The sequence below is a fragment of the Cricetulus griseus genome, chromosome X (genome assembly GCF_003668045.3).
Source record: "Cricetulus griseus strain 17A/GY chromosome X, alternate assembly CriGri-PICRH-1.0, whole genome shotgun sequence".
Taxonomy (NCBI): domain Eukaryota; kingdom Metazoa; phylum Chordata; class Mammalia; order Rodentia; family Cricetidae; genus Cricetulus; species Cricetulus griseus.
Window position 1 is genome coordinate 16,304,942 of NC_048604.1, and position 12,331 is coordinate 16,317,272.

The following is a 12,331-nucleotide window of genomic DNA, read 5'->3' on the forward strand; positions in this document are numbered from 1 at the left end:
TGCTACCATGGATGAAACCCTAGGTTCGAATAGGCCCCCAGGGCCACAAAAAGTAAATAAGTAATTTGTCCTAAGATTATTCCTATCACTGGGCAGTGGTGGCAAATGCCTAGCACTCAGGAGGCAGAGGCAGGTGGATCTCTGTGAGTTCAAGGCCAGCCTGGTTTATAGAACTAGTTCCACGATAGCCAGGGCTGTTACAGAGAAACCGTGTCTCAAAAAAACAAATAAACAAACAAAAAGATAGCTTGGCAGTGGTGGCGCACACCTTTAATTCCAGCACTCACTCAGGAGGCAGAGGCAGGTGGATCTCAGTGAGTTCAAGGCCAGTTCTGATCTATAGAGTAAATTCTAGGACAGGCTCCAAATCTATACTGAGAAACCCTGTATTGAAAAAAAGATTATTACTATAAACACACAGACATGTTATTTCACTTAGCTCAAAAGCCAAACCAAAAACAAACAAACAAAAAAAACAAGAACCAAAAACAACCCAACTCTACAGACCTCTATTTCATTTGTTCTCATAACTACGCAGTCCTTTCTTTCCTGTTCTGTTCTGTTCCTATTCTAATTTATTTTATTTTATTTAGTTTTTGTTTTATTTTTCAGACAGTCTTACTGTCTTGTCTGGACCACATTATGTAGCCAAGGCTGGCCTCAAACTTAGAGATCTACCTGCTTTGGCCTTGCAAGTGTTAGAACTAAAGTTGTTCTCCATCATACCTGCTTCTCATCAGTTTTGTACTAACTTTTCCAACCAAATCATTCCATCCAATACACCAATGACTTCCTGTTGTTAAATCAAGCTTACTTAGTCTCTAAGCGGTGTATGGCACAGTTAACGGCCTTTTCTTTACAAATATTTCCTTTACTTGGGGTAGTTTACTTTCTACCAACTAGGCCTCTAGTGGCCTATCCTCATACTTCCCATTTTCATTTTCAATTACTCCCTTGGTGATTTCATCCAGGGTCAGGGTTTAAAAACTGCATTTAAGTTGAGAATTTTCAACTTTGTGTATTTAGTTCAGAGTTCTCTCCTGAATCCCAGACTCATATACTAGTGGCCTATTAAACATCTTGCTAAAAAAAATTGTGGGGGGTGGGGGGTGAGGGGAGGGAGAGGGAGAAGGGACTTGAAATAAGCTTGTTCCCTAAATAGAACTAATAAAAAAAATTGTGTACCTCAAATTGAACATAGACAAAACTGAGCTGATCTACCAACTCCAAAATAACTTGATATGACCAGTTCCCCCAGATTTTATGTTTAAATTTTTGATGATTATAAGCAATGAAAGAAGGAAATATAAAGAGTAACTAATACAGCTCTAAAATATGTGAGTGGGACGTGAGTTGTATTACAACTGTGGACATTAAAAGTAAACCATTTTCTGGACTGGTGCTATGGTTTGGCAATGGTGTGCTTTACTAGTTTGTAAATGGCCCTGGCTTCAGTTTCAAGTCACAAGAAAGAGAGATGGGTGGGAGGCAGGGGTATGGGGGAAAGGGGGGAAAAGAGAAAAAAGTAAAGAAAGGAAGGAGGGAAGGAAGGGAGAGAGTGAGAGAGGGAGGAAGGGAGGGAGAGAGGAGGAATGGAGGGAGGGAAGGAGGGAATAAAGGAAAGAAAAGCTAAACAAACCATATTCTTAGTACAGTGTTTTGTTCAGAAATGGGCAAATGACCACAAATACTCGGTGATGTTGTTCTATAGGAATTCTCCACCAGCAGTAGTGAGAGAGTTTCTCAATGTACTGTATTTTCTAAAGTTGTAATAACATAGGATTAAAAGAATTAACATAATAAACCCAATAAGAACTTGCAGCAACATCTAAAAGATGCTACCTAAAATACTTGCAGTTTCCTATTCAACTATATCTAAAACTAACTTCCCCACAATTTATTTCACAGCAAGAAGTAAAGCACCTTTATTCTTTAAAAAGTTTCTTTTGTTTAAAATTATAGGAATCCCAACTAATAAAAGAAGCCCAGTGGATTTTGTGAGTATGGTATTTGCCTATTAGTCTGTGGTTTATGGTTCTGCAGGACAAGAGAATGGGCAACAATTGGGAGTGCACCTTGGTTTAGTTCCACAGGTGAAATATAAGGCAAGAATCCAGATTCCTACTTCAAATCTTGTTATAAGAGATTAATTATAAAGCTAACTGTGGTACCAACCATTAGGTTTTCTTGCTGTTTTTCGTATTTCTGCTTCTCCAAATCCCACTGATTAAACAAATCTATAAACTGCTGGTAATACTTATTGTTAACTTGCAGCCTATAAAACATAAGAATAAAGGCTCACATCTTATAACAATATGAAAACAATCAAAACAAAATGGAATTCACATATTGTATAGCATGAAAAAGAAGGAAATCATAACATCTTAAATATTCTGATGGGAACTCGAGAAATAAAATTAGATTTATATAGATTCTAGAAGTACTTCTTTTCCTTACTAAAAGTGTTTTCATATGGGTTACCTCTTGAAATCTAAAGAAATTTTAACGTGTATATTAACATAAATACACATATATACATATATATCATATATATCACTGATAAATAAATACACACACTACACAGTTCTCAGGAAGATTAATTTCATCTCCAAGTAATTTTTCATGTTTTCTACAGGTTCCAATAAAAAAGTAAATTATTTCAGCTTGGTGGTGGTGGTGGTGGTGGTGGTGGTGGTGGTGGTGGTGCACACCTTTAATCCCAGCACTCAGGAGGCAGAGGCAGGCAGATCTTGGTGAGTTCAAGGTTAGCCTGGTCTATAGAGCAAGCTCTAAGACAGACAGAGCTACACAGAGAAACCCTGTCTCAAAAAATTTAAACTAATTATTTCTAAGTAGCAATATTTCACTAAGCCCTTTTGGCACAGCCAAGATTCAGTGTGGCAGAATACTTAGGTCAGTTAAAATACACAAATTATTTTTTATGTAAAATGAACTATTTTCTACATTGTTCACACAATTAGCTAAAAGGCATTTAATAGTTTATGTGGTATCTACCATTTACTCAATACATTTCCAGAGTAACATGAATTACTTTTAAAATAATAACTTTCCCAATTTTTATTTGGAAGGAGGAACCTGTAATCATTACTGACTTCCAAGAAATATATCTCAACTCTATGAAGGTATGGGATTATAGTACTACTTGCTTAGAGAAAATTCAAGTGAAACAATTTTACTAGAGATTTCAATAGACAGGGGATACTATTTTCATAAGTAATTTGTACCAATATATACTGAAAAATGATATAAACTTGGCTCTAAAAATACCAGCAAACTTACATTTGCTCTTCTTTGATTTTCCAAGTTTGTTTCATGGTATAACTACTTTCTTCAGAAATAGCTTCACAGAATATTTCCATTCTTCTTCTTTTTTCTTGAAGAGAATTATTAATCTCTTCTATATTGGAAATAAAGGTTAATGTTAAAGTAACTTTAATTGTTCATACATATTCAAGCATATATGAATATGGCTAAAGATTATTAAATAATACCAATGACACTTAAAATTAAATTGAATTGTATCACCAACATGGAACACAAAAAGTTTCATATTTTAGAGTACTTAGAATTTTGCATTTTCAGAGCAGGGATGTACAACCAGAAAAGTCAATGCAAATAAACTAGAGAACAAAAAACTGTGAAATCTGAAAAATTATGGCCCTATATATTTTGGATAAAAAATGTTTAACTTTAGTTCTTATTTTCCTAATTGAAGATAATTTTTAAATTGAGGCCCAATAAAAGCAGGGCGTTGGTGGTGCATGCCTTTAATCCCAGCACTCCAGAGGCAGAGGCAGAGGCAGAGGCAGGCGGATCTCTGTGAGTTTGAGGGCAACCTGGTTTACAGGGTGAGTGCTAGGATAGGCTCCAAAGCCACAGTGAAACCTGTCTGAAAAAAAAAAACAAAAAAACTTGAGGCCCAATAATAATGAACCCAGGAGAAAAAAAGGTCAAGGATACACTTTAAGTACTTCACAAACAAATACCTTAATAGAAAGGAAATATTTCTAAAATAAAAAATACTGTCCAATGGAAATTTTATTAGTGAGCTTCTAAACTGTGGTTAAAAAGTCAAACTTAACTATAGAAATGATCCTGAAAGTACAGTCTTATAACTCAAGCTTTAAAATATATAAAAGTACTCTTAAAATTATAATCCAAGTCATCTTTAAAATAAATATTAAGATATTTGTATAAAATATGGTCAATAATAATTCTAAAAATATTTTTATAAAAAGAGGCAAAAGACCAAAGATGGAAAAATAGCTTTGTTTTAGGGAGATAGCTCAGTGGTTCAAATGCCTGCTATGCCAATCATGAGGCCCTGAGTTTGAATCCCCACCACCAACATAAAAGCCAGGTGTGATGTTATATATCCCTGACCACAGAAATGAGGGCAGAGACAATAAGTTCCCTGGGACTCCTAGGCCATTCATTCTTGTTGAAATGATGAGATCCAGATACAAAGAGATCCTGTCTCAAAAAATTGGAGGGGCTGGAGAGATTACTCAGTGGTTAAGAACACTGGTTGTTATTCCAGAGGACCGGGGTTCAAGTCCAAGCACCCACATGGTACCTCACAGCCATCAATACCTCTGTTCGTAGAGAATTCAATGACTTCTTATTGCTTTTGAGGGCAAGAAACAACTGTATGGTACATACATACATGCAGGGCAACACACACACACACACACACACACACACACTCACAAAATGATTGAGGAAGACATTCCAATTTCAACCTCTGGCTGCCACATGCACCCACACACTTGCTCACACAGGTGCATACCTGAATAACATACACCTAGATAAAAGTGAAAAATTACTCATGTAATATGGAGAAAATTTACAAATAATTTAAAATAATTTCATGGAGCTTTTTATATGGGGGATTTTTACTAAGTAGAGCAGGGCATAAAAATTCAATATCTCAAATAATGTTTGCAAACATATTTTCTATCATAAATAGTAACCATTTAGAAACTATAATGAATCTATACTATTACATAAAATTTTATGTTTTCAGGATCTATATCCATAAATTTATGCAACAGATTAGAAAACAACCTATTTGCCACTACCAAATAGGAAAAAACTCACAGGACATTGGTGGCACACGCCTTTAATCCCAGTACTGGGGAGGCAGAGGCAGACGGATCTCTGTGAGTTCGAGGCCAGCCTGGTCTCCAGAGCAAGTGCCAGGATAGGCGCCAAAGCTACACAGAGAAACCCTGTCTTGAAAAACCAAAAAAAAAAAAAAAAAAAAAAAAAAAACAAAAAAAAAAAAACAAAAAACCTCTGGGAAAACTTCATGATATCAGTAATTCCTATGAAAGAATCAGTTATTATTCACTTTTTAAAAAAGAATACTGTTTCCCAAACCCGCTGTTGCAGCTCATGCCTGTAATTCTAGCACCCAGGAAGCTGACATAGGTGATCTACAGTTTTAGACTAGACTGGGCTTCATATCAAGTTCCAGATCAGCTCGAACTGCATAGTAAGATCTTGTCTTAAAAACAAGGAAGCAATAAATAAAGTTAACAAAGAAATCAACAGAACACTATATAAAAAAAAGAGTCCATACAACTGATAAACACGGTATTGACACTTCAGTCATTCCCTTTCACAACTTTTACTTCCAATTTTTTTCATTTTATGTGGCTGAATATTTTGCATGCGTGTATGCATATATAACTTGTATATGCCCACAGAGATCAGAAGAGGGAGTCATATCCTCCAGAACTGGAGTTATAAATGGTTATGATCCACCACATGGATGCTGGGAACTGAACTCAGGTCATCTACAAGGGAAGCTATCAGTCTTAATTGCTAAGCCATTTCTCCAGTATCCTTACAATTTTTTAATATAAAAGTGATTATAAAGGGGTTGGAAAGACAGCTCAGTGGTTACGAGTGCTTGCTGCTCTTCTAGAGGATTTGAGTCCATTTTCCAGTAGCCATGGTATACAGCTCATAACTGCCTGTAACTCCAGCTCCAGGATATCCTACCCCAGCTCCTGAATTCTGCAGGCACTTACATGTGCACATACACCCCACTCCACCTCTACACAGAGACACATAATGAAAAAGAAAAGAAATCTTAACAAATAATAATTAAGAATTGTATTAGAGTTTGCAGCTTTATGCTCTCCTTCACAGAAAGGGGAATTCATCAAGAGTCTTACAATTTTTCTTTCTTTCTTTTTTTTTTTTTTTTGCTTTTCAATACAGGGTTTCTCAGTGTAAATTTGAAGCCTGTCCTGGAACTTACTCTGTAAACCAGGCTGGACTTGAACTCATAGAGCTCACCTGACTCTGCCTCCCAAGTGAGTGCTGGGATTAAAGGCGTGCACCACCACTGCCAGGCCCAAAATTAAATTTTGTAAGTGAAAAGCTGATACACAGAAACACTTGTATGCACTATCACTCAGTCCGTGAATAGAAAGAATTGCAAAACTTTTCTCATCTGTTTTTTTTATTCTAAAATTCTATTTGAGGTTCACAGGTCTAAAAGCATAAATTTTACTTTATTTTAATCATGGAAAACTTTAAGTAGAAAATTTTATGTTTTTAAAACACAAAATTCACGTGAAACTCTCTGCTAAGAAGACATTAAATGACACTTAATAGAACATGATTAACATTTCCTTTTATACAAATTAATGTACAGGTTTAAATAATTTTCTGTTAACATACTTATCTCCAAAAACATACCTCCAAATTTATTCAACATAGTGTGTATTTCATCTCTGTGAAGAAATTACAATAAAAAATTAAAGCTGGAAATATATAGTTCAGTAGGAGAGCATTTGCCTAGCACACACAAAACTTTACATAAGAACTCCTTTTAATTATTTATAATATATGTATGGTATGGAACAAATGTCATATGCAACATATCAAAATATTTTTAGACAATTAAACTTTTATTATTATCTTATTGCTAACAATTCATACATGTCCATTTCCCACTCTTGCTGAACTCCTTCTTCCCTAAGTAGTCTCCTTCCTATCTGTGTGTGTGTGTGTGTGTGTGTGTGTGTGTGTGTGTGTGTGTGTGAAGGTCTTAAGCAGGTGGTCATGGTTGCTATGGGTTTGTGATTACAAGGTTTCAAGGGGCCCAGGCTAGACTTGAACTAGCTATATAGCTGAAAACGGCCTTAAATTTCTGATAGTCCTGCATCTACATCTTTAGAGCAGGAATTACAGGTACTACTTTTGAAGTACTCTATTGAACTGGCAAAAAAATGTGAAAATATTACCCTATATCTTCATCTACTTCTGCAGGATGCCATTTCTTCTCATCTTTCTCAAATACTGGGCTCTTTTCTGTTAACAATAAAAATGAAAAACATTTTTGAAATTAATTATGTTATATTAGTAATAGTTAACAAAGTGCTTATCTTGATTTGCATTTCTCTGGAAGTTTTGCCAAAATTTCTTAAGCAGCTGTAGAAATTAAATAATTTCTTTGCAGATTTTATGAAATCAATTCCCAATTTGTGAACATTTTATAAGAACAAATGTCTTCCTAGGGTAAAGCCATTTTAAGTTATTATTTCTCAATATACTGGGACTACAGAGCCAAGAAAAGCTACATGCATTTCTAAAACTCTGGTACAGAAATATACAGATAAAATTATAAATGAAATATCAGAAAATCTGAGACTAGGTAAGAAGCACATGAACTACAGGACCCATCAAGGTCCAACATGGAATATGCTGTACCTTCAGACAGAACCTTCTCAGAAACACTCAGATCATCTTCTTCGTCATCAAAGTCAAAAAGCACTAAGTACTCGTCCTTTGGTACTGCCATAACTCTCCCAAAACTCCTTCTTCTCTTGACAGTCAGATGTTTTCTTAGTTAAAACACAAAGGCAAACAATCTTACAACTCATCTGAATCCAAAGGTATCACTTAAATAAATGGCTAAATTACAAATGTCAAAAAATCAAATAAGAATTATCTTAGTTCAAGGAAAGATTAAGTTTTTTCTTTTTGACTAATTTTCCTTATTACTGAGAATTTCATATGCATATTCAATGAAATGTGATATACCCATTTTTCCCTCTCCATCTGCTTCGTGTATTCCATTTAACATGTCCCTCTCCCAAATTTGTTTTCTAAAAACAAAACAAAACAAAAAAACAGGAAATACTTTTGAACCAAAGTTAACAATTTATCATTTATCAGTTTAAAAAATGCGAAATTGGTCACTATGAGTCATCCCAAGCCCCCAAAATGAGCAAAACGTGTTTGCACTTAAACCTCTGGGACATCCCAATTTTGGTCGTATGTCTCACAGACTCTTTTTTAAAAAATCGAGCAAGTTTGTATCTCAGTTTTACAGTAAAATCATGGTGCTATCCAGAAAGATAACAAACATGACAAATATGTAGTCCTGAGAAAAGACCCTATGCTCCATTAACAGCAACACACACCTCCCACCACTCACACAGAAAGGCCTGGTATTTGAGAAGCTGGGCATTTGAATGAGCTGAGGATTTCAAACATCAGAAGATTGCAAGTTCAATGCCAGCCCAAGCTAGCTGTGGCCTGAGCTACAAAGGGAGATCCCACCCTACAAAAACAGACAGAAAAAGCTGAATGTGATGGTGCAGGGCTGTAATCCCAGTATGTGCGCGACTGAGCCTGGAGGATAAGTGGTTAGAACCCATCCTGGACTATTTATTAATCCCTTGCAATCTCTCTTCTCCCCTCTCTTCTCTCCCCTCTCTTCTCTCCCATGTCCCCTGCCCCCCCCTTCGTAGTGCATTCTCTGCAACGTCCATAGAGTCCATTTCAAAACTCGCACACCACATACAGGAAAATAAAGAGGGTTCCTCAGTCTGTTTCTAACGGATTCTGGGCCCCACCCAGGAGAAGCACCTAGGCAGGCTCCAGCAGCCCCTCGCCCAGGGCTCCTGATTCCCGACTCCAGCAGAGCCTCCCTTCCTCACCACATCCCCCAGCCCCGCTGTCTGCTTCTATCCCCAGGCTCCAAGATTGTGTCCTCCAAAGATTCCCAATCCCTGAAGGCCTCTGCCTGTTCAATCTTCGCCCGGCCATTAGTGAGGTTTCTGCCCCCTCCATTTTCCTGTCAGAGATTACAGGAGAGTTTTCCCACTAAGCGCCATCTCCACAAATGAACCCCCAAACCCTCACCAGAGCCGAATATCGCTTTACTGCTCATCCGGCAGGAAAACACTTTCACACCGGCACCCTCCAGCACTCAAGCACTCAGCGACCAGGGCCGTGAAAGTGGCTTCGCCTGCACAGGCCACTTCCGACGGCCACACTTGGGATTTGAGCTGGAGAAAAGCCGGTCTCACACAGGGCCTTCGCTCATTGGCTGAATATGCCCCGCACATGCGCACATGGACTGCTGGCTAACTGGTTGAAGGGCTGCCGGGTTAGTCTTGAGCTGCTTTTCAGGCAGTGGAATGCGCTACTGACTTCAGGACAAATGGTTTCCAGTTTCTAAGTTTATACTCCCTTGCAGACTTGAAAATTAAAGGAAACGTGTACAATTGGAAGCACGACCAACACGCTGCTACGTTGTTTCAGCTATAGAGGCTCTTGAATGAATTTCTGTTTTTGATTTAGTTATCTATATATTTAATGTGTTTGTTTTTTTTTTCTGCATGTACATATACACACACAAACATCAGAACAGGGGCATCGTATCCTCTATAACTTCTGGTCCTCCTGTCTCTACCTGCTGGGATTGACTACAAGAGCTCTCTCTCTCTCTCTCTCTCTCTCTCTCTCTCTCTCTCTCTCTCTCTCTCCCTTTCTCCCTCTTTCCCTTCCCCCTCTCTCTCAGATATGTTTATGAGTGTTTTGCCTGACTATATGTCTATGTACCACATGCATGCATACCGATGCTCACAGAGGGCAGAAGACAGCACTGATCCTCTGAAACTGGACTTATGCATAATTTGGACCCATCATATGGGAGCTTCACACCCAGGTCCTTTGAAAGAGCAGTAAGTGCTCTTAACAGCTGAGCCAGTTTTCCAGACCAGTCTTGTATGCACTTTATGTGTGCTAGGGAATTTCTCCGAAGAGCTGTTTCTTAACTTTCTGTGTTTTCCAACTTGTGTACTGTTTTTTTTAAGGCTATAATTTTCAAAAGGAGCTACGAGACATCTATGGAATGATTCAGTGGGAAGAAAAGGAAAGGGGAATTATGTAGGTATAGTATAATCTCAAAAACCAAAGGAAATAATTTTAATGACCCCTTTGTAGCCTTACCTGTGTTCACAAAAAAAAAAAAAAACTGACATAATTTCTATAGGGACTGCTTTAACGTTATACATTCACCAAGAAAAAATTATATCCTGATGATTTTGAAAAATCATAATGAGAAAAAGTGATTTTTCTCACTAAGTAAAAAATAATTTTGAATTATGAGTATGTGTGCCCACAAGTTGCTATGTATATATGAGTACACATGTGTGCATCTCTCTCTTTCTGTGTTTGTGTAGGTGGATGGCATGCATATCCTCATCATTTTCCAACTTAAGCCTTGAGACAGGGTCTCTCAGTGAACCTGTGGCTCACCAATTCAATTAGCCTGCCTAGCAAGCAAGCTCCAGCCCACCTCCTTCTCCTCAGCAATGGGCTGCTAGCCTGCATTAAAAAAAAAAAACTTTTTAAAATATTATTAACATCTTTTTTCATTTATTTTAAATACCGGCTGACCCCAGCTTCCCATCTACCTCCCCTTCCACTCCCCCACCTCCATTCAGTAAGGGTCAGGCCTCCCAGGGGCTTGGACAAAGCCACAGCCTGGATGTTTACAGTGGATCCAGGCTTCCCACTTAAGTCCACATGCTTTCAAGGCAAGTACTACTTTACCAAAAAGACTCATCTCCCTAAGCCCCTCTCTGGGGTGTTGTTTTGTTGTTGTTGCCAAACTATAACCACGCCTCATATTAGGCACCTAAAATGCTTAGGGATGATTTTGCTTCTGTTTCCTCAAAACAGCTAATCGGTTTTCCTTGCTCACTTTACAATTAGGACTTAATTGTATGAACTTGACAGATCAATTCTTGATTTGTAGTGCTTCTTGCTGGCTTTTTATTACTTTTTCACCACTAAAGATCAAACTTGGGGTTTTTACACTGCACTCTGCCACTGAACTATATCGCCAGCCAATTTGTAGTTCTGTATGCTGGGTGAGTATTCACCTCCATGTGTTTTAAAGAAAACTACCATTACTGTGAATCATGAAATTATTCCCCTACACTATAAGGCCTAAAGGGATTTGGTGCCCTCTTCTGGCCTCTTTGGAAGATACCAGGCACACATTTGGTACATACAGATACAAGCAGGCAAAACACCCATACACAGAAACCATAATTTTCTTTTTTTTGGTTTTTGGAGACGGGGTTTCTGTGTGAGGTCCCAGCCATCCTGGAACTCTATAGACCAGGCTGGCCTCAAACTCATTGATCCACCTGCCTCTGCCTCCCAAGTGCTGGGATTAAAGGCATGTGCCACCAGCTGGCAATAAATTTTTAAAAATTTAAAATATTTTCATATGAGTTCCTTCCTCCTTCTTGGTTGCCTTGTCCAGCTTCAGTGCGAGGGCATTTACCTTTTCTTATGGTATTATGTTTTGTTGTTGTCTCTTGGAGATCTGTTCTTTCTTTATGGGAGATAGAGTGGGAGTGGATCTGGGGGAGAGGGGAGATAGAGGAGAGGGGAGGAGTGGAGACTGTGGTTGGGATGTATTGTGTGAGAGAAGAGTCTGTTTCTTTTCATTTTGAGGGGAGCTGGTTTGCACATTTGTATTGGGGAGCAACAAGGAAGGGGGTCTCTTCCATCAGCAGGTGTATTCACAGATTCTTCAACCATTCCAGTCTCGAGCCCCAAGAGTCCTGGGTGTGGCTGGGCATATCGGGCATGTTCCCATCAGGCACTGAGTAGTTGCATGTTATGGCCTTGTTGATCAAGATGGCATACTTTGTGTCAGGGCTGACAATGGGCATAATTATAGAAAGGCCCTGATATAGGACGCCACCAGCACTGGTTCCTTCATCCAGGCATTCTTGAGGAAGGCAAAGAGTTTCCCAGCCATTTTGGTCTTGGGCAAGAAGAATCTATTTCAATGAAATAAATAAATGAAATAAGATATTCACCTACAATAACTGTTAGGTGTAGTGATATATCACTTATGATTTAATAAAGCTTGCCTGAGGATTCAGAAAGCAAAGTCAGCCACAAACTATAGAAGCCAGGCATTGGTGGCACATGCCTTTAATCCCAGCACTCGGGAGGTAGAGGCAGGCATATCTCT

General features: G+C 38.2%; 1 pseudogene; it reads right to left on the reverse strand.

Annotated features, from left to right (window-relative positions):
• Nucleotides 1–11,870: 11,870 nt before the first annotated feature.
• Nucleotides 11,871–12,112, reverse strand: LOC107977534 (annotated as a pseudogene).
• Between the last annotated feature and the right edge of the window lie 219 nt (nucleotides 12,113–12,331).